Source organism: Triticum dicoccoides, chromosome 6A (genome assembly GCF_002162155.2).
Source record: "Triticum dicoccoides isolate Atlit2015 ecotype Zavitan chromosome 6A, WEW_v2.0, whole genome shotgun sequence".
Taxonomy (NCBI): Eukaryota; Viridiplantae; Streptophyta; class Magnoliopsida; order Poales; family Poaceae; genus Triticum; species Triticum dicoccoides.
The window spans coordinates 317435866-317459033 of NC_041390.1; positions in this window are offsets into that span (position 1 = coordinate 317435866).

A 23168-nucleotide genomic window follows, 5' to 3' on the forward strand; every position below is an offset into this window, starting at 1 on the left:
GACCGATAGATTCATCACCAAGAAGATTCTAAGAGCCTTGCATGGAAAATATGATATCGTGTGCACATTGATCCAAATGATGCCAATTACAAAGATCTCAAGCCAACGGAGGTGATTGGAAGAGTTGTTGCTCATGAGATGTCACTTAAGGACAAAGAGGAACTTCACAACAAATCAAGTGGTGCCTACAAAGCCTCATGTGAAGCCCCTACATCATCAAGTGAGAAACAAAACTTCAATGAGGAATTGAGCTTAATGGTGAAGAACTTCAACAAGTTCTACAGGAATAGAAGAAAAGATAGAAGCTTCAAGTCAAGGTCCTACAATGACAAAAGATCTTCTAGTCGAGAGCGAAACTGCTACAGTTGTGGAAGACCCGGACACTATTCCAATGAGTGTACGGCTCCCTACAAGAGAAGAGAAGATTCTCCAAAAAGAAGAAGCAAAGAATCACCACCAAGAGAGAGAAGGAGTAGAGATGATCGTTATGAACGAAGATACTCACGGAGAAGCAAGGATTCGGAAAGGAAGGAAAAATCATCAAGGAGCTACACAAAACGAAGACATCAAGCTCATGTTGGTGAATGGGTATCCGGTTCCGACTCCAACAGCCACTCCGAGAGAAGTTATCACTCCGACTCCGAAGATACTCAAGATGAAGGTGTTGCCGGTCTAGCACTTGTGTCAACCAACTCCTACGACATATTTGACTCACCAAATGAAGGAATTGGAAGATGCTTCATGGCCAAAGGTCCTAAGGTAACACACCCCGAGTATGTTGATTTCAATAGTGATGAAGATGACTTGTTAGATGATGATTTGCTTGTTGACAACTCTAGTGATTAATACTATGATGTAACATCAATTAATCATGCTAATCAAGATAAAACGAATGGCAATGATAAGGAGAAGATTGAGGCTCTAACTAAAGAACTAAACACTCTTAAGTTAGCTCATGAAACTATCTTCGAAGATCATCGAGAACTTTTAAGAGCTCATGAGAAATTACGCTTTGAAAAGCTCAATCTTGAGCAAGAGCATGAGTTCTTAAAAGCAATCAATGATGATCTCCGCAAGAAAAGTTCTTCTTACATTGCCAAGCGTTTACTCTTATCCACTTACATGCCTCAAGTCAAGTCTAGTAACAAGAACAAGAAAGATTCTTCCTCTAGTAGTAACAATGATCATGCTAAATCCAATATTGTTGCTTCTAGTAGTTCTCTTGATTCCACTAATGATTCTCTTAGCCAAGTTACACTTGAGCAAGAAAATAGCTTATTGAAGGGAATTATAGAGAAAGGAGTGTACAAAAGCCTTGCCGAGAGTAAGCAATTCGAGGAAATTGTGCGCAAGCAAGGAATGCACCGGAAGAATCAAGGTGTTGGTTTTGAACGAAAGTTCAATGCCAATGGAGTTGAGTGGGAAGAAGATCAATACCCCAAGACAAAGTTTGGTCCTCAACAAGAGAAGTATGATACTTCTTTCAAGGGGACACAAGCTCAAGATGATCTTCCACCACAAGACTACAAGCAAAAAGGCAAGGACAAGCTTCAAGAGGAAATTGATGCATTTGAAGAAGCTCCTAAGACCTTAGTCAAGTGGATTCCCAAGACTGCTTCAAGTTCCACTTCATCAAGTATGACTACAACTCCAAGGATTCCCATCAAGATGATGTGGATCCAAAAGAAGAAGAACTAGAGAGTTCTTGAGGGTGACTCCGCCAACATACTTCACTCTTATCATTTTGGCAAGAACAAGTGCAATCAACTTCCACATCTTGCACTAGTTCAAGGAGTCACAAACCCTCTTGTTGGTAAGACAAGGGACAAGGTAACCTAAAAGTTCTCATGGACATCATCTTGTGTGTGCATCACTCTATGTCTATGGATATCCTTGTTTGTTCCTTGTGGGACTAACCCATGTAGGTATTGAAAGTGCAATTCACTCAAATGGATAGCTCCAAGTGATCTACATCAACATTGAGCATCCACATCTTCAACATCTACATGAAGTCATCATCGACAAAACCCGAGGTTAGTTCATCCCTCTAAGGGGGGATATCACATCTAGGGGGAGCTTTACTCTAAGACTTGAGCTAAAGCAACCCTAAAGATGTGAACACAACAATGCTTTATGTAAAAGTGGTAACCCCACTTGAGCTTAAACGATGAGTATGACCTATGATCAAGTGTTTTCACTTGACTCCTAAGTCAATATACTCATATATAGATGACCTTGTCATCGCAAATTGCTTGATAGATGCTAGAATTGGTTGTGCATGCCTTGTCACATATTTCATTTGCCATCTTATTGTATGAGCATGCTGGTTGCATATTTTACTCATTCGAGGACATCCACTTGTTGTTTTGATTGTTTGGTTTTATTTCCTTTTGCCAAGTGGATGGACAAGAATGCCTAAGAACCTCCTCTAGCTATTTATGCTTTTCTCGTCTCAAACTCTATTCATGCTACATCACAAAATTTGATCAAGTCAGATTCGAACCACTCTGTGTGAGGAGCGCTCGGAGTCCCTGATTTGTCATAGACTTAAACTTCCAAAACCTCTTTATGATTCTCGGTCTGACCGATACCCCACTTTCGGTCCTTCCGAGATCATTAAGTTGATCTAGGTTTTCGATCTCGGTGCAACCGATTTGAACCTTTTGGTCACACCGAGTTTCAGTAACTGCTTGCAGTTATGAGTCTTGGTGCCACCGAGTTGTTCCACTCGGTCACACCGACAGGGTCGGGCTATATATAGTCACGGGCAAAAATTTGGAAATTTCTCCGAACCCCTTCGCCCGCGTGATAGCCTGCTCTGCCAACGTGGTCACCGGATCGTCTCCTCTCCGCCAGCCGCCTCCAGTCGCTGGTCTCTATTGCCGTCAACGGAATTCTACCCCGCCGTTGCCGCCGTAGCGAGTCTCCGCCGAACTAGGGTATGGACTCGATCTTTGTGCTATTCTCCAATCCGATTCTTAGCACATTGTGATCATCATGATTCTTGCCACGATTGAAACACTCCTATCTAGTCAATGCGCTCGTAGATTAGGTTTGATTCGAACATTTTAGGGTTAGGTTTCCGCCGAAACCATCTCGGACCCACCGAGTTGAAAAACTCGGTCCCACCGATTTGGCTTATGCCATTGCACAAGTGAGACTCGGTCTGACCGAGAATTACTTATCGGTGTGACCGATTTTGGAACTTTGTGAAACCCTAGCAGTCTCGGTGCCACCAAACTGTGACTCGGTCTGACCGAGTTCACTAGTTTAGGTGCCAAAACTGCTTCGGTATCACCGAGTTTAAAAATTGGTAGATCCGAGATGATTTCAGTGGGAAACTAAAACTAAGTTTTTGGATCATTATTTTGCAAAAATCTCTGCATTTTGTGATGCTCATCCACTCTACCTCATCCATAAACTATTCACAGGGTCAGCAGACAGCTTGTTCGTCATGTCAGATCAAAGTGACAGCCAGAATGTGTCAGAACAGCAAGTGCAGATGAGTGAGGGCACTAGTCCCTCAAGTTCTTCAGATGATGGCAGCAGGAGTACCCCAAGCAATCTGCCAAAAGCTGCCACCAGACAAAGGAGGAAGAGAACCTCAGACTCAGAGGATGAAGACTATGTGGAAGAAGAGGAAGCAACTTCCAAGAGAGTTGAGCCAGCTCAAGGCACAAAGCCAGGGATGAAAATCAAAAGGCCAGCAGGCAGGCAGCCTATGCCAAAGGCCAGAGCTTCAACCAAGATTCCTAAGAAGTCCACTCCCATAGAGCCAGTTGCTGCTGAAGGCAAGAAACGGAAGGAAAGGGTCAAGAAGACCGTAGCCAGAGTGCTTGGAAAGGCTTCCATCATGGAAGAGGAAGAGGAAGAAGAGGTTGCTGCACCAGCACCTAAGGCACCTAAGCTTATGGGTGATGCTATCAGGATAGGGGCTGCTGCATCTAAGCCCAAAGAAGCACCCAAAGCTGCCTCCAAGCCCAAGTCTGCGCCAAAGAGAAATACAAGAAGCATCCCAGCTACTGAGAAGAACAAGGCCCCAGTGCCTGAAGCTGCAGAAGAAGAGGAAGAGAACGTTCTGAGAAAGCTCAAGCCCAAGATCCCAGACCACAACGATGCTCATCCTGTGGCTGAGGATATGAAACTCAGGAGAGATTCACGGCTCAAGAAGTGGAGAGAAGCAGATCCGTATGCTTCAAGGAGGAGAACTGCTGTGGATTACAGATTTCACACCAAGGAACAGCAGGACTTCTATGAGACAGTTTTGCTTGACAAGAAGCCAATAGTCTGTGACATGAGATGGGTCGATTGGCAGTACATCAAGGACAACGAAGAGCACTACCCTGGAGTGTATGACAGCTTCAATGCTTGTGGGGTAGCAGATTTTGTTGGGCAGAAGCTCACAAAGTGGAACGAGGAGCTTATCATGCAGTTCTACTCCACAGCACACTTCTATCCAGATGGTAGGATCACATGGATGTCTGAAGGTACGAGGTACCAATCTACTGTTGCTGAGTGGGCACAGCTCATAAATGCCCCAGAGGAGCATGAGGATGACTTAGATATCTATTCCAAGAAGAAGATGGATCATAACTCTATGTCCAACATGTACAAGGAGATTCCAAATGAAGCACTTGACACTTTCAAGTTTGGCTCAGTACACTATCTTCTGTCAGGGCTGCCAACAATTAATTGGATACTAAGGCACACCTTGTTTCCCAAGTCAGGTGATCACAAGATGATCAGAGGCCACGCGATCAACTTGCTACATATCTTTGATGTGCCATAGAAGTTCAAGGTGATGAGCCTCATGGTAGAGACAATCAAGAGGACAGTGGCAGACCAGAAGAGGAGTTGTGGATATGCCCCACAAATTCAGGAGCTCATTAACTCCAAGATGGGCACGGGCATATACTTATTGGACAAGGAACACCTGCCCATCCGTCCAGATTTTGAGGACAATCAAGTTGTGATGACTGAGAATGAACCATCATCTGCCCAAGCACAAGCAAAGAAGGAGAAGGCAAGGAAGGAGAAAGCTGCCAAGATGCCAACTCAAGAGGAGGCATCTGAGTACTTCTTGAAAACGAAACAAGAGTAGCTTGGTTACCTGATTGCATCCACCCTGCGGATTGAGAAAGGACTAGCCACCCTAACTCAGAACCAGGCAAGCCTAGAGAGAATCATGGAACAAAAGTTCTATGACTTGGATGTCAAGGTGACAGAGATTCAGACTACAGTGGAGCAGCTCCAGGATGACATGCAGGAGAGGAGAGGCAGGACTACAACTGATGCCTTTGCCAGAGTGCCACGAGGTCCGAGGTCGTCTGCAGTGCCAGTTGCTGACACCAGAGCCACCACTTCTGCACCAGCTACAGCCTCAGTTCCACCAGCTCCAGCATCTACTTCAGCTCCAACTCCAGCGTCTACTTCAGCGTCTACGAAAGCCTTCGTCCTTGGAGTGATCCAGACTCCACCACCACCTGAAGATCAAGCCTGAGCGTCGATCTAGCACTATGCATTTTCTAGGAACTTTTTGGTAACTTGTTGCCAAAGGGGGAGAAAAATGTATAGATCATAGGCTTCGAGAGAGAGTGTTTTTTTTCTATCTTGCTTTATTTGGTGGTTTTTCGAACTTTGTTTGCTTTTGAGTGCTTGAGATACTATGTCTTTGCTCGTGAGACATTGATGATCATGTGTTTGATCATAAGCTACACTTAATGTTTGCTTAATGCTATTATCTTATTTATCTTATGTGATCATTCACTATTCTTGGTGATGAGTGCATGTATTTCATTCTTATCATTTTAAGCGCTCCACCAAGATGTATGTGACATGGAAGAGTAACCCATGACTCTAACTCCTTGTGCATTTGCAGTCCAAAGCAAATTTTAAATATGCACAAATTTAGGGGGAGCTCTTACTTGTCACATACTTCTCAAAGCGACGATATATTTCATGCTTATTATCATTTGTCGAAGCTTTGATCTATATGTTTTCATCAATTACCAAAAAGGGGGAGATTGAAAGTGCAACTATCCCTAGGTGGTTTTGGTAATTCATAACAACATATAGCTCATTGAACTAATGCTATTCCAAGATGACTATTTCAGGAAAGCTCAATGATTGGCATGGCATGGATGTGAAAGTGGAACCCTCAAAATGCTAAGGACAGAGGATTGGCTCAAGCTCAGAAGCTCAAGACTCTTCATTTTATATTTTAGTGATCCAAGATCACATTGAGTCTTTAGGAAAAGCCAATACTATCAAGGAGGGATGAGGTGTTGCTTAATGAGCCTCTTGCTTCATGTGCTTAGTGATATGCTCCAACACCCTCAACTACTTTCCCATATCCACATATGACCTAAACCCTAAGCCAAACTCGGTCATACCGATTCTTTCTATCCGGCGCCACCGAGTTTCACTTGTCATAAGCCACTGCCAAACCCTAGCAATTCAGTTCTACCGATAGGGATCTCGGTCTCACCGAGATGGGATTGCAAACTCTTTGTTTCCCTTTCGTAACTTTTCGGTCTCACCGAAAGAGCGAATCGGTCCCACCGAGATTGCAATGTAAATTCAGTGTTTCCTTTTTGTAACTTTTCGGTCTCACCGAAAGAGCAAATCGGTCCCACCGAGTTTGCCTGACCAACTCTCTGGTTAGCTAATTACCAAATTCGGTCTCACCGAGTTTGTGTAATCGGTCTCACCGAGATTACGTTATGCCCAAACCCTAACCATATCGATCCTACCAAGTTGCATGTCAGTCCCACCGAAAATCTCTAACGGTCACTAGGTTTACCTTTTCGGTCCGACCGAGTTTGTTGATTCGGTCCCACCGAGATTGGAAAACTGTGTGTAACGGTTGGATTTTGTGTGGAGGCTATATATACCCCTCCACCTCCTCTTCATTCGTGGAGAGAGCCATCAGAACACATACACAATTCCAACTCATATGTTCTGAGAGAGAACCACCTACTCATGTGTTGAGACCAAGATATTCCATTCCTACTATATGAATCTTGATCTCTAGCCTTCCCCAAGTTGCTTTCCACTCAAATCTTCTTTCCACAAAATCCAAATCCTATGAGAGAGAGTTGAGTGTTGGGGAGACTATCATTTGAAGCACAAGAGCAAGGAGTTCATTACCTACACACCATTTGTTACTTCTTGGAGAGTGGTGTCTCCTAGATTGGCTAGGTGTCGCTTGGGAGCCTCCGACAAGATTGTGGAGTTGAACCAAGAAGTTTGTAAGGGCAAGGAGATCGCCTACTTCATAAAGATCTACCGCTAGTGAGGCAAGTCCTTCGTGGGCGATGGCCATGGTGGGATAGACAAGGTTGCTTCTTCGTGGACCCTTTGTGGGTGGTTGCTTCTTCGTGGACCTTTCATGGGTGGAGCCCTCCGTGGACTCGCGCAACCGTTACCCTTTGTGGGTGGAGCCCTCCGTGGACTCACGCAACCGTTACCCTTTGTGGGTTGAAGTCTCCATCAACGTGGATGTAGGATAGCACCACCTATCCGAACCACGGGAAAAACATCCGTGTCTTCAATTGCGTTTGAATTCTCCAAACCCTTCCCTTTACATTCTTGCAAGTTGCATGCTTTACTTTCCGCTGCCAATATACTATTTGCATGCTTGCTTGAATTGTGTGATGATTGCTTGACTTGTCCTACAATAGCTAAAATCTGCCAAGAACTAAAATTGGGAAAAGGTTAAGTTTTTATTTGGTAAAGTAGTCTAATAACCCCCCTCTAGACATAATTTCGATCCTACAAGCACCAAAGAGGAAGCGAGGACACTGCGCACACTGGCGCCCGCCTAGTGCCTGCCTGGCCTTGGTCATCATGGCTTGCGTCACAGGAACCTCGCGAGGTGCCCCTCGCCTTCATCTCTCCGCCCCTCAAGAGCCAGCCTAGTGAGGCCGCCCCAAGGAGGTCTTGTGTCGTCTGTGTCACGAGGCTTGGCCCCTCGCCAGGGTCTTGAGTGTTTGCTGATGAAGATGGCCGTACAGGGCCGCTGGTGGAGCCATGCCATGGGTCGTAGGCAGGCATGTCTGGGGACCCCCGTTTCCAGAACATCGACAAAGGCCTATCCCAAGACCCATTCCCACGTTCGCGCATTGACCAGATCGTCGACTCCATCGCCGAGTGTGACCTGCTGCGTTTCCAAGACGCATTCTCGGGCTACCACCAGATCAAGATGGCAGTGGAGGATGTGGAGAAGACAACCTTCCTGACCCCGTGCGGGGTGTACTCCTACACCTGCATGCCGTTTGGACTGCGCAACACTGGGGCAACCTTCCAGTGGCTGATGCACATCGCCCTGGGTCAGCAGCTCGGGAGAAACGCTGAAGCCTACATTAATGACATCGTGGTAAAATCTAGGGAGGTGAGAACCCTGATTCAGGACCTGGAGGAGGCCTTCGCTAGCCTACGCCAGGTGGATTTGCGGCTCAATCCAGAGAAGTGCGTGTTCGGTGTCCCCTCCAGCAAGCAACTGGGTTTCCTCATGTCTCACAGGGGGATCGAGGCTAACCAGCTCGGGAGAAACGCTGAAGCCTACATCGACGACGTCGTGGTAAAATCTAGGGAGGTGAGAACCCTGATTTAGGACCTGGAGGAGGCCTTCGCTAGCCTGCGCCAGGTGGATTTGCGGCTCAATCCAGAGAAGTGTGTGTTTGGTGTCCCCTCCAGCAAGCAACTGGGTTTCCTCGTGTCTCACAGGGGGATCGAGGCTAACCCCGAGAAGGTCAAGGCAATAAAATACATGATCCCACCGCAAACTCTCAAGGAAATGCAGAAGCTTGCAGGCTGCGTGACCTCGCTGGGGTGCTTCATCTCCAAGCTGGGGGAGCGCACTCTGCCGTTCTTCAAGCTGAAGAAGAAGAAGGGCCCATTCGAATGGACCCCGGAGGCCGATCTGGCGTTCCAAGACCTCAAGAGATACTTGACCAGCCCACCAGTGATAGTCACGCCTCGCTCCCTCGAGCCCCTGGTGCTGTACCGAGCTGCCACGCCCACTCCGCCAGCGCAGCACTTGTGGCTGTACGGGAGGAGCGCTAGGCCAAGAGCCTGCCAAGCAACATTTCACCTTCAGTGGGTATGATGCGGCACCAAGGAAGCACTAGAATCCACGACGACATCATCTGATGATCAGGCCTTGCAAGACGGTGCTCTTGGGCCTAAGGAGGCCTGATGGGCGACCGGGCCCCTGAGGTCCCCCACCTCAGGAGGCACCACAACCTTCGGAGGACACTGGCTCCAACGACGCTCTTGCCCTCGTCGAGCATCGAGTATACTTTGTCAGCACTGCCCTACGGGACGCGAGAGCATGGTACCCTATGACTTAGAAGCTGTTAATCATGCTCCTGGTGGCCTCACGCAAGCTACTCCATTATTTCAAAGGCCGCCCAATCAAGGTCGTCTCAGCATACCCCCTAGAGAGGGTGCTCCGGAGCCCAATGCTGCTGGGATAGTCGTTGAATGGGACATTGAACTGCAAGCATTTCAGTTGGAGTTCAGCACGACCAGGGTTATCAAGGGAGCCGTGCTTGCTGACTTTGTTGCAGAATGGACCGACGCTCCGGAGCCCGAAGCGGGCGAGAGACGATCCCTCTCATCGGGGAATGAAGCACTGGATGGATGGCTTATGTACTTCGATGGCACTTTCGCACGAGAAGGCGCGGGGGCTGGCGCTGTGTTCATCTCGCCCACCCAAGACAAGCTATACTATGACGTGTAGCTCTGCTTCCAGTGGGGTGAGAAGGTCTCCAACAACTTCGCGGAATACGACGGGTTGATCTCCAGCCTCAAGGCCGCCGCAGCATTGGGGGTGAAGCGTCTCATCATCAAGGATGACTCGCAGCTCCTCTTCAAATTCTCCAACAAGGTGTACGAACCAAGGGACGAGCATATGGAGGCGTACCTCATGGAGGTGCGCAAGATGGAGAAGCAATTCCTAGGCCTGGAGCTACAGCATGTGCCACGCGGCAACAATAAGGAGGCCGATGAGATCGCCAAGAGGGCGTCAAGGCGTCTACCCCAAGAACCAGGTGTCTTCGAAGAGCGACTCTTCAAGCCTTCGGCGACCCCCGCGGCCGCGGAGACTACATCATCTCGAGAGGAACTCTCCCAGCCACCAGCCTCGGGAGCCGCCGCTTGCAGTCCAACCTCAGGAGCACGTCTGCTCTTGGCACTCGAGCCTCAGGAGGGGTGCTGGACCGAGGAGTTCAAGGCATATCTGGTGCATGGGACGCTGCCAGCGAAGGAGGAGGACGCGGAGCGTGTGGCCCGACGGGCTACGGCATACTGCATCCAGGACAGTGAGATGTACAGAAAATGACCAAATGATGTTTGCTTGCGATGCATCTCTAGGGAGTAGGGGAACGAGCTGCTGGCTGACATACACGGTGGAGACTAGGGCATCACTCATCGTCGCATACCCTAGTTGGCAAGGCGTTCCATAGCGGGTTCTACTGGCCCACGACACTCAACGACGCGACCGAGATGGTAAGGTCATGTGAGGCCTACCAGTTCCATGCCAAGCAAATCCACAAGCCGGCCCAGGGCCTCCAGACTATCCCGCTCTTGTGGCCATTCGTGGTCTGGGGGCTGTACATCCTGGGTCCGTTCCCGCAAGCGCCTGGGGGCTACCACTACCTCTACGTCGTCATCGACAAGTTCACCAAATGGCCAGAGGTGGAAGCTGTCTGCACCATCCCAGCCGGGTCAATAGTTAAGTTCATCAAGGGCCTCATGAGCCGGTTCGGGTTGTCCCTAACCGCATCATCACCGACAACGGCTCGCAGTTCACTAGCAATCTCTTCAAGACCTATTGTGCTAACCTTGGAACGCAGATTTGCTATGATTCGGTGGCACACCCAAGGAGCAATGGTCAAGATGAGCACGCCAACACCGAGTTCTTGAGAGGCCTCAAGATCCGGACCTTCAAGAAGCAGCTTGAAGCCTGCGGCAGGGGCTGGCACGACGAGCTCCAGTCTGTGCTGCGGTCCATTCGCACCACCGCCACCAAGCCAAAAGGCGAGACTCCGTTCTACCTCATCTACGAAGCATAAGCGGTTCTCCCCCGCGAGGTCAGGCATCGCTCCGCACGGGTCTTGGCGTATGATGAGACGCAATAGGATGCCATGCGGGGGGATGCACCTTGTGCTGGGGGAGGAACGCCGCCGTGAAGCCTCGCTCCGAGCGGCAAGATACCAGCAGTGCTACGACGGTACCACTGTTGCAGCGTCCCCTCCAGGACGCTCGAGGTGGGCGATCTCGTCCTTAGGCGGGTGCTCTCCAGGGAAGGGCTGCATAAGCTCTCACCCATTTGGGAGGGCCCGTTTAGGATTGCCAGCTTCTCCAGGCCTGGCGCCGCGCGCCTGGAGATGCAGGACAGGATCCCCATCCAGAACGCCTGGAACATCCTGCACCTCTGGAAGTTCTACCCATGAAGCAAGGCCCAGTGCGTGTGAAGGTCTCCGCTCGTGACACTCTTACGTAACAATGAGTGGGGCTGTACACGCCTCGGAGTCTCTGGAGTGCCGCCCTCAGGCCTCAGGGGCTCCCTCCCACATCCTAGTGCTAGCACTTAGCTCCGCGCTGGTGAGAAGACTAGACTAGGTGCCGGACGTGGCTTTTCATTTGCTTTCTGTAGTTGGCTAGCCCCTTTTCCTTTAATGAAATTTGGAGTTCTAGCATTTCTCGATGGTTGGCTTGAACCCCCTCTTCTCTCTGATTCTTCCCTCGATTCATTGTTTTTCGCCAGGGAGTGCGGCAGTTGCCTGATGCTCTCCCTCGCATGCCCCGCGAGGGGGGCTAGACAGGGCGTATGCGCGTGCGCACTCCCCTAGTCTCCGCAAGTCATTCTCGTATGAGCTTGTGATCGGCGCATCCCCTTTTAGTCCGTGCCCCACGGGTACCGTGAGGCGGTGCATTTGGCCATAACCAGCCCATACCTGAGGCCTCGCGCAAGAAGGGTTAAGGATTTCTTAATGAATTTTTGCAGCTTCACGATGTCACCCGAATCAACAGTGGGGAAGCCCCAACAGGTGCCCAGAGACGCGCGCCCTCATGAGGTCAAAGCTACCCTGGATACATCGAGCTAAGTTATCCCTCTACACCCGTATAAGACATAGGTCTCACAGCACAACCCCGGAGCAATAAATACACCACAAAAGCAACATATGCACCATGGTTCATTGCACGCCCTCGCAGGGCCCCATATTCATTTCTGACAATGCAGGGGAAAGGGAAGGAGAGGACAAGCAAAAGCGGCTCCTACGATGCGGCTGCTCATGAGGATCGGTGTGACGCCCCAAGGCTGGAGCTTCAGATTCTTTCGAGGGTTTCCGTTATTCTTTGTGTGATTTGTTTGGTTCGTTGCATTCATCATTGCATCATGTGCATTGCATCATGTCATCATGCCACCCGTTCTAAAGCTCAACTAAATAAGTTGCATGGATCTTCGGTCCATTTAAACCGAGGGAATTCATGTGGTGATTCTCTTTACAACATATACCCCAATATTAGGGAGCTATAAAATTATATTCCAATAATTTGGAATCACCCATAAACACACTTGCAAATATTCCCCATGTCTTTTCTACTTCATGTTTGACTTCAAAACCTTGCCCGCATCTCTCTTCCCTTTTGCCGAGATTCCTCCAAAAATTTCAACATTTTTGGACACTTCAAAAACCAAGTCCTAGTTCAAATCCATTTGAATTAAATTCAAACGAGTTTGAATTTAAACTTCCGGTCATGCCCACTTCCATTTTTTCCTAGTTCAAGCTCATTTTTGAGAGCCCGGGGACATTATCCGCATGCCAAAGTCCCTTCTCTAACCTTTTGCCTTTCTCTCTTTCCTTTCTTCCTATTTTTTTACTGTTTGGGTAAATAAGAGAGAGGGAGAAGAGAGCCCAGCAGCCCAGCCAGGCCTCTGGCCACTTCCTTCACTACCGAGCCGGCCTCTAAGGCCCAGCCACGCCCCGCTGTAAACCCTAGCCTCGATGCCCATCTCTCGCCATCTCCCTCTCGATCCCTCCTACTCGTTCCCACCGCCGCCAGAGGCACGCATCGCACCAGGGGCCTCGATCCCATCTCTCCCTTGCAGCCACTCCATCTCCCTCGATCCCACTCACCGTCTCCCCTCGAACCTCTTCCCCGATCCCATCCTCCAGCGCCGCCAGCCTCCCTGTCCCATCCTCCCGATCCGCTTCCCCGCATCGACGCCTAGCCGCCGCTGGACTTCGCTTCGTCTGCGCCTCCCCAAGCCGCGCCCGTCGCCCGGCATGGTGTCACATCCCTAGCTTCTGGCATTGCACTAGGGTAACTTCATGTGTGCATCATGTTTAAACTTTGAAAGAAACTAGAAATGGTGATTGCCTAAACCCTAGCATTAAAGGAATTCACTAGGTTCAACCAAAATATTTCCAGTAAATCCAAATGGCTTTAAAAAATGTTCATCATTCTTGGAAAAAGCTGGAAATAGTAACCAGAGGTGATGCACATTTTTGCATGACATATTTGGGCTCTGGATTAAATCATATGTTATTTGAATTTGTGCATTTAAATGCTAGTAAATATTTTAAATGCCCAAGTAATCCTAAACTGAAATGTTCCATGTTGGGTATATACTATATAGTGGGCATGTTCAGTTTGGTGATTTTTGAAAGGGTCTAGGTATTTTTAGAAAAGCCACAAAGATTATAGAAAAATAGAAAAGAAAAATAAAGAGAGAGAGAGAGAGAAACCCACCTGGGCCTCACCTGTGCTGGCCCAGCCCACCTGGCTTGTGCCAGTCGTCACCCACCTCTGCCAGTAGGCAGAGGCGTGTCGCCGGCGCGCGCACCCGCGGCCACCTCCTGCTGCCTCCCTGCCGTCTCCCCATCACCCTGGCGTTGCCACACACCCCCCGAGACCCCTCTCTCCTCCCCATCACTTGCTGCTCTCTCTCCCCTCCCCCGTCTTGCTCTCTTCCCCACCACCGAACATGCCCGCCGCCGCCGCTCGCTGCCACGGTGTCCACCGGCCACCCCTCGACCCCTCTCCGTCTCCGGGAGCTCCGTCATTGTCTACTACATCTCCTCGACTACGGAAGCAAGCCCGGATGCCCGGAAGCGTCGCCATCAAGCTCGTCCCCGCCACCTCTGCCCGGAGATCACCGCTGCCGTTCCGTCGTCACCAAACCATACCCGAGCCCAATTAGCGTCTCATCCGACTCCTCGTGAGCTCCTCTTCCTCTCCCCTCACTCCGTGCACTCAATTTCGTTCCCTAGCTAGCTGCCCCACCGGACCCGAGAGCTCATCGCCGCCGTAGTTCCTCACCGCCGTGGCCAGGGCCACCCCAGCTTGCGCCCGAGCGCGTCACCGTGTTCGCTGCACTCCCAGGAGCCCGCAACACCCTTCGGTTTCCCCTCTAGTGCACCGTAGCGACGAATCCATCATCACCCGAGCTCCGTTCCAGCGAGCTCCGGTGCCCCCACGGCGACCCACCTACCTCCCTAGATGCGAGCAAGCCCGGGCTACGCCCCGATGCCCTTAGCCACCGCCCCCGTCGCCTTTAGAGCCAGTCCGGCGCGTTGCCGCCGCGGGTTTGGTCGCCGCTGGCCAACTCCGGCGACAGCCGACGTGGCGGGGTCATTAGTGCTAATCCCCGCCAGCTGGACCGCACCTAGTCACTGACAGCGGGCCCTGCAGTGGGTCAAAGCCCAGTGAGCGCTGGGTTTAACCCGGGGTTGACCTCTGTTTGACCCTTGAGTCACAGACATGCGGGCCTCGCCCAGCTAACCAGTTAGTTAGAGCTAAACTTAATTAAGTTAGTTTAGTTAGTCACTGACCAGTGGGCCCAGTGTTGTTTAGTTAGGTTAGTTAACCCAAATAGTTAACTGTGAGACTGACTAGTGGGGCCCAGCCGTCAGGTTTGACCTGGCCAGCCACATTTGACCTGATGACATCACCCTTACATCATGCTGACGCAGTAAAACCTTTTCTGGATTTTAAATAAATCTAAATGATTTATTTATTTCAGAAAATGCCTAAAACTTCTAAAAATCAAAGAAAATAATCTATAACTCAGAATGAAATAAATTATATATGAAAAATTATCAAAAAAATTCAAGGAATCCATCTGTACCATTTTCATGCATGTTTGAGAAAGTTAACTTCACTGTTTAGGATGAAACATGATTAGGGCAAATTTCATAATAGGTTTGGAGTTGGAATTTGATATAGTTTTGAATTCCACTTCAATTTAAATGACTTTCTGTTGCATTAGCCCAAATCACAACATATTGCCATGTCATGATCATGCATCATATTGTTGCATTGCATTGATTGTATTCTTCCTTGTTTGCCGGTAATTGCCCCCTCTCAGTAGATGTTGTTTCCGATGACGTGATCGATGACACCGATGAAGAGCTATTCTATCTTCAAATGTGTCAGGCAAGCAAAACCCCCTTGTTCATTCTGATACAATCCCACTCTCTCGCTCCTGCTCTCTTTTACTGCATTAGGACAACAACGATTCAACTGTTACATGCTGCGGTAGTTGAACCCCTTTCCTCTGCATGACCTGTCATTGCCACAGTAAATAGATGAAACCCACTAGCATGAGTAGGAGTTGTTTGAGCCCTAATGTGCCTACTCATTCATGTTTGTTTGTCATGCCTGCTACTGCTTAGAGTTGAGTCAGGTCTGATTCATCGGGGATGAATCGGAGGTGTGTGAACATGTCCTACTGTGTGTGAGCTAAGTGTGTGAACACGATTTGGTAAAGGTAGCGGTGAGAGGCCATGTAGGAGTAGATGGTGGGTTGTCTCATTGAAACCGTTCTTAGGAACTGAGTTCTGTGTTTGTGATCCATGACCAGCTACTACCACGCATTGGGCCCGAAACCAATGGACCCTCTCGACTTATTAACTACCCTTGTCCTCTGTCCAGGAGTTGCAACTAGTTTCTGGTGTTTGTAGGATATGTGTTGGCGGCTGTGCGTAGCGCTGACCCTAGGGGTGGGCTATGATGCGGTAGATACACCATGGCACGGTGTACCGGGCGCACGTTTGGTGTCTCGGGAACCCTGCACACATCGTTTGGGGCTGTGAGCGAAACTCCGGCCGGATCTCCTCGCGGATGGAACCCGAATAGGCGATAAACCTGGACTAGAGACTTGTGTGGTTAGTCAGGTCGTGGCCGACTCCGTAACCAGGATTCCGCTTGAAGGTTGCCGAGATACACAACGTGTACATGGTGGTAAGTGGCGAGAGCGTGTGTGAAGAAGTACACCCCTGCAGGGTTATAAATGATCTATTCGAATAGCCGTGTCCATGGTAAAGGACTTCTGGGTTGCCTATAACAATTCATAGACAAGTGAAAGTGGATACTCTAAAACTCGCAAGATAAGTGTGAGTGCTATGGTTGGCCTTCTCGTAGGGAGACGGGAGCGGATCCATAGTGGTGTATTGAATGGTGAATATGTGGACTCGTGTGCGCCACCTCAAAAGAGTTGCTTGCAATCGTAGTTCAGGTTAGCCACTGAGTCAAAGCTGGCTTGCTGCAGTTAAACTCCACCACCCCCCCTTGTTGATACCGATGCATATGTAGCTAGTTCTAATGTAAGTCTTGTTGAGTACCTTTGTACTCACGTTTGCTTAATTTATGTTTTGTAGAGAGATTTCAGTCTCGCTAGTAGTTCCGCGTGGACTTCGACATTTAGCTTCATACCTCAGCTACGATCTTGTGCCCTCGGCAGGATCTGGTAGATAGTTAGGCTTCTCAGCCTTTTTCATTTATAGATGTCTGTACTCAGACATGTTAAAGCTTCCGCATGTGCTTTGGTTTGTATGCTCTGAATGTTGGGTCATGAGAACCATGTTTGTATTTCTGGCTCCTCGGAGCCTAATGAATAAATACTGAATCGTAGAGTTATGTTCTAATGCCATGTTGTATTTACACATATCGAGCATATTGTGTGTATGATTGAAATGCTTGGTATGTGTGGGATCCGACAATCTAGTTGTTTATCTTTGGCAGCCTCTCTTATGGGTAAATGTAGTCTTGTGCTTCCGTGAGCCATAGTAGCCCGCTACAGCCCGGTTCACCGGAGTCCTGCTAGCCCAGCACTACTGCTCAGGACACTTGACTGGCCGGCATGTGTTTCATTTCGTTCTTGTGTTTGTCCCTTCAGGGAAATGTCATGCGGTGACCTCCGGAGTCCTACCTAGCCTGCTACAGCCCGGGTTACCGGAGTCCTATTAGCCTAGTGCTACAGCCCGGATTCACACGCTGCTGACCGACATGTTCGAAGTTGATTCATGTATGCCTGTCCCCATGGGTTAGTGCCACTTTGGGTTCACGACTTGCCATGTCGGCCTGGGTTCTCTGTCATATGGATGCTAGCGACACTATCATATACGTGAGCCAAAAGGGAGCAAACGGTCCCGGGCCATGGTAAGGCGACACCCGTGGGAATACCGTGCGTGAGGCCGCAAAGTGATATGAGGTGTTACCAGCTAGATCGATGTGACTTGGAATCGGGGTCCTGACACATGGCCCGTGAGGCCATCAGCATCGCCATGCCCCTGTTGCCTCCCTTCCTTGGCGATCTCGACCTCCATGCCTCGCCGGCCTTCCTCAGCAAACGGCCGCCGCACCTCCGCCTAGCCCCCTCTGAACGCTGCCGGCTGAGCTCAAAGCTCCGCTGCTGCACCTCGTCGCCGGAGTTCTGCTTCTTCTACCTCGTTGCTCGTCCCGGCCGCGTAGACTACGTCCTTTGCTTTGACCCGCAGCGCCGTTCATGTCCTCACTGCTTCGTTGTGGGATGCAGCCTGCGCCAAGTCCCAGCGAGCCCTTGCTCCTTCCCTCACTGCCCGCAAGACCAAGGTATGACCGAGACCCCGTGAGCGTCAAGTTCTTCCACGAAGCCCGAACGACTATAGGCCGGGACGCCAAGTCCAACGACCACTGAACAGGGAACATCACCAAGTACCTCGGCGTGTTTTTTTGCCAAGTACCGCGACACTCAGATCCCTCGGATCAGTCAAGTTCATCTACGGAAACATGTATGCCCGTCGTCGAGACTACAAAGTACCTCTTCGCGAGTACCACTACCATCGCGTGGATCCGCCAAGACAGTGGAGTAAACGAACAAGTACCCCTACGTGCGAAGACGCCAAGACCGTTTCGGGATTCACCAAGTACCACTACGACCGGAGACGTCGACGTCCGACGCCTAAAACGATCATCGAACCGGAGATAACGCCAAGTACTAGGTCAACAAAAACCGCCAAGTTCGTCTTCCGCCATCTCCAAAATCGCTAAGTACCACGACGATACGAGAACAACTACCCTCGACCCTCGAAGCCTCCGTGGACGTCAAATCCCTCGCCGTGATCCCGAGCATCTACGGAAATTGTGCAACTAAGAACGTGAACGACTACCACCGCCAAGATCACAAGTACCTCTACCGTCGTCATGTACCCCTACTTCCACTACCGAACGTCCCGAGAATGTCTACTTCCCTTACACCGCATCGAACGTGAACCCCTCCGATAACGCACGCTTCGAAGGTATAACCTCGAGAAGATCGCCCATGAACTAATGCATGTGTGATGTATGAGATGCTCATGCTTGCTCCGTGCTCGAATTGTCGGTCCATGTTGCCCCTCTTTTGCCTTGTCACCGTCGTCGACCCATGGGAAGCCGGTAACCGGGATCACCCCACCATCTTTTGCACGCTCCCGTCACACTTCCTTTGCACCAATGTCTCCATGAGCTACCGGAACTGTTATGTTGCCGGGGCATCATTTTCGGAATTGTTGCCGTGGCACCCCCTTCATTTCTGCCACGATGACAAATGCCTTGCAGACTAAGGCATATCCTAGTGGTGGGAAGGGGCTGATGCCTTCCCACCCACCCAGGTTCAAGGCATGGTACTTGCAATTTGGGTTTGTTGCACCTTTTATACTGTAGGGGGTTCCCTTACAGTCTTTCTGTCAAAAAAATTGCATAAACTTGAACATGTCATCTGCATCATGTTTACAACATTAAGATGTTTAAAATTGTTGTTTGCTTTAAATTGCTAATGCACATGAGGATATACCGGAATTGTTGTTTGATGTTTCTGGCCTCATTTAAAATGCCTAACTATGTTTTCACTCATGTTTCACCTCTTGCCATGTTAACCAACCTTTAATATTGTTGAGTACCTAACCGGGAGTGAACTAAATAATTGATGTGGTGTTCCGTCAATATGCAACTCGTTGCATATTGAGCTCCACTTAATTTGTAGGATTGCTTGTGCACTTTGCCATGCCATGCCTCATTAAACCGGACATGCATCGTACTTGTTGTGCATCATGCCATGATTATGTGTTGGTTGTTTACTATGTTATTTGCTTCTTTTCCGGTGTTGCTTCTTCGGGTTAGTTCCGATAACGTTGCATTTGTGAGGATCCGTTCGACTACGTCCGTTTGTCTTCTTCATGGACTCGTTCTTCTTCCTTGCGGATCTCAGGCAAGATGACCATACCCTCGAAATCACTTCTATCTTTGCTTGCTAGTTGCTCGCTCTTTTTCTATGGCTATGCTGCGATACCTACCACTTGTTTATCATGCCTACCATAATGTTGAACCAAGCCTCTAACCCACCTTGTCCTAGCAAACCGTTGTTTGGCTACGTTACCGCTTTGCTCAGCCCCTCTTATAGCGTTGTTAGTTGCAGGTGAAGATGAAGTTTGTTCCGTGTTGGAACATGGAGATGTTGTTCCTTGTTGGAACATGTTTACTTGTTGGGATATCACAATATCTCTTATTTAATTAATGCATCTATATACTTGGTAAAGGGTGGAAGGCTCGGCCTTATGCCTGGTGTTTTGTTCCACTCTTGCCGCCCTAGTTTCCGTCATATCGGTGTTATGTTCCCGGATTTTGCGTTCCTTACGCGGTTGTGTTATAATGGGAACCCCTTGACAGTTCGCCTTGAATAAAACTCCTCCAGCAATGCCCAACATTGGTTTTACCATTCGCCACCTAGCCTTTTCTTTCCCTTGGGTTCTGCAGACTCAAGGGTCATCTTTATTTTAACCCCCCTGGGCCAGCGCTCCTCTGAGTGTTGGTCCGACCGAGTAGACTGCGGGGCCACCTCTGGGCAACCTGAGGGTTGGTTTTACTCGTAGGATGTCTCATCTAAGTGTGCCCTGAGAACGAGATATGTGCAGCTCCTATTGGGATTTGTCGGCACATTCGGGCGGTGTTGCTGGACTTGTTTACCATTGTCGAGGATGTCTTGTAACCGGGATTCCGAGCCTGATCGGGTCTTCCCGCTAGAAGGAATATCCTCCGTTGACCGTGAGAGCTTGTGATGGGCTAAGTTGGGACACCCCTGCAAGGTTTTGAACTTTCGAAAGCCGTGCCCGCGGTTATGGGCAGATGGGAATTTGTTAATGTCCGGTTGTAGAAAACATGAAGTTGACCTTAATTAAAATACATCAACCGCGTGTGTAACCGTGATGGTCTCTTTCCAGTGGAGTCCAGGAAGTGAACACGGTGTTGGAGTAATGCTTGACGTAGGTTGTTCTAGGATCACTTCTTGATCATAGTTTCTCGACCATGCTTTGCCTTCTCTTCTCGCTCTCATTTGCATATGTTAGCCACCATATATGCTAGTCGCTTGCTGCAGCTCCACCTCATACCTTTTACCCTTCCTATAAGCTTAAATAGTCTTGATCGCGAGGGTGTAAGATTGCTGAGTCCCCATGACTCACAGATACTTCCAAAACCAGCTTGCAGGTGTCGATGAGACCGTGCAGGTGACGCAACCAAGCTCAAGGAGGAGCTCGATGAAGATCTTGTCCTTTGTGTTGTTTCGTTCTAGTTGATCAATAGTGGAGCCCAGTTGGGGTCGATCGGGGATCTGTGTAGCATTTGGGGTAGTCTTCTTTTATTTTGGTTCCGTAGTCGGACCTTGTCTGTATCTGGTTGTTGTAATGCTTTATTCATGTAATTGTGTGAAGTGGTGATTGTAAGCCAACTATGTATCTCTTTCCCTTATGTATTACATGGGTTGTGTGAAGATTACCTCACTTGCGACATTGCTTTCAATGCGGTTATGCCTCTAAGTCATGCTTCGACACGTGGGATATATAGCCGCACCGAGGGCGTTTCAATCGGCCCATCGGACTCAGCCAGAGCCCTCCTCGCGCTTCACCGGGGCGCGACGACGGGATGACCTGCCACCGTCCTCGAAGCGAGCCTGACGGCTAGTCGTAGCCGCTGCTGCTGGAGCTTTCGCCGGAGGAGGAGCTGCTGTAGCTGGGCGAACAACGGCCGCCGCCGAGGGCAAGGTCACCCTCCTGTTCATCACGGCCATCGCCAAGGCCAAGCACCTCGCGACCATCATCGTCGTCTTCAAGGCAACATCCGGTGTGGCGACCGTCTTCCCCGAACACCCTCACAAAGAGGGTCACTGCACCGTAATACTTGAAGTGGAGGGTGCACCGACTACCCAGGCCGCGCGCGCAGGAGAACGTCTGCCAGCCACGGGCCAGGGCTACGTTGCCCGCAGCGGAGATCTCCACTGCGACCCATGAAGCCTTGCTGCAGCAGCCGTCGGCGAAGGAGTGCGGAACATGAAGCCAAGTGCCGGTCAGATTCTCTGACCACACGACAAACTCCGGCAGCACCTCCGCAGAGTGGAAGCACGGCCGGGGAGGCCGAGCGACCATGGTGTGACTCCCTTCATTGATAGGGCTGCCACGCCCTAGGCGTCACCCAGCACGCGAAGAGGCACCGCCACTACCGCTAGCAACATTGCCGGGCCCTGGGAAATTCACCCACGTCCACAAAGGGGCCGCAGTAGGGGTCGCGGCGTTCTTGCGGGGGCGACCATGCCGCCTCTTAGGCGGTGGCGATCCAGTCCCCTCCTGGCGAGCTTTCCCCTTCTTGGTGGCTGAGAACCTCTTCACCGGCGCCCTGAGTGTCGCTGCCGGGCAGCAGAGCAAGAAGGAAGAAGAAGAAGCGGGCGGAATGTAGGAAGAGATGAGCGACGGGGTTCTACCCCTCCCCTCATTTATAGCCAGGAGGAGGCCAACCGCCGGCCTCCATGATCTAAGGTAATGATGGCCTTTTTCTACATGCAACAGGGACTCATAAAGTCAGGCGGTTGCCGAGGTAGCCCGGGGAAGCGGAGACGCCCATGTCCTGTCAATCGCCACGCGTCAATCAAGGCCGCACTTGACCCTTGGCTTTGCCGTGAAGCCAGGGACGAGTGCGCCTTGGGCCCGGGGGCTACTGTCGATGTCCTGGGAACGGGGGTACCCAGACTTGCATGCCTGTGGCCCAGGGCGTGGGTCCACCAGCGGCCTGGTACGACCCATCTTCATCGACAAATACTCAAGACCCTCTCTAGGGGCCAAGCCTCGCGAGACAGACGACACAAGACGTCCTCAAGGGCAGCCTCACTAGGCTGGCTTGCGAGGAGCGGAGAGATCAAGGCGAGGGGCACCTCATGAGGTTTCCATGACGAGAGTGATGATGACCAAGGCCAGGCGAGCGCCAGCGCGCATAGAGTACTAGTTGCCTCTTTGCTGCTAAAGAGGCAGGCGCAGGCGAGGAGTCCCGAGGCATCAAGCAAAGGTTTCCATATCGGTGCAACGAGACCAAGACCAGCAGGACGGCCGGAAGGAGGTCATCACGGAGCCCACGACAGCGTCACAACCAGAGCCTTTGGCAGGCGAAGGCCACCTTTTGTCAAGATAACTTGTACTAGTTGTCCCCCTTCAAATTGGCCGTTGTGGGATCCCTTTCCGCCAAATATTTGGAAAGAGGACCCGAACCTCCATAAATAGGACTAGCCACCACCTTAGGAGAGGGGACTCATCTTGGACTGGATCCATTCCACCAAGGCAACCCCACAAGCTCATCGAGTTCAAGAATACCGCTCCTTAGGAGGCTGTTCTTCCCTTGTACTTGTGCATCCCCAGCCTACAAGACAATCCACCACACCACACTGGAGTAGGGTATTACACTGCAATGGTGGCCCGAACTAGTATAAACTCTTGTGTATCTTTTTCCTCAGGTTCGGCGAGCTAGGCTTTGAGATCATGGCGAGAGCATGAGCTAGAGGGAGAGAGATCTTCATGCGCACCCTAGAGTTCGAACCTCAA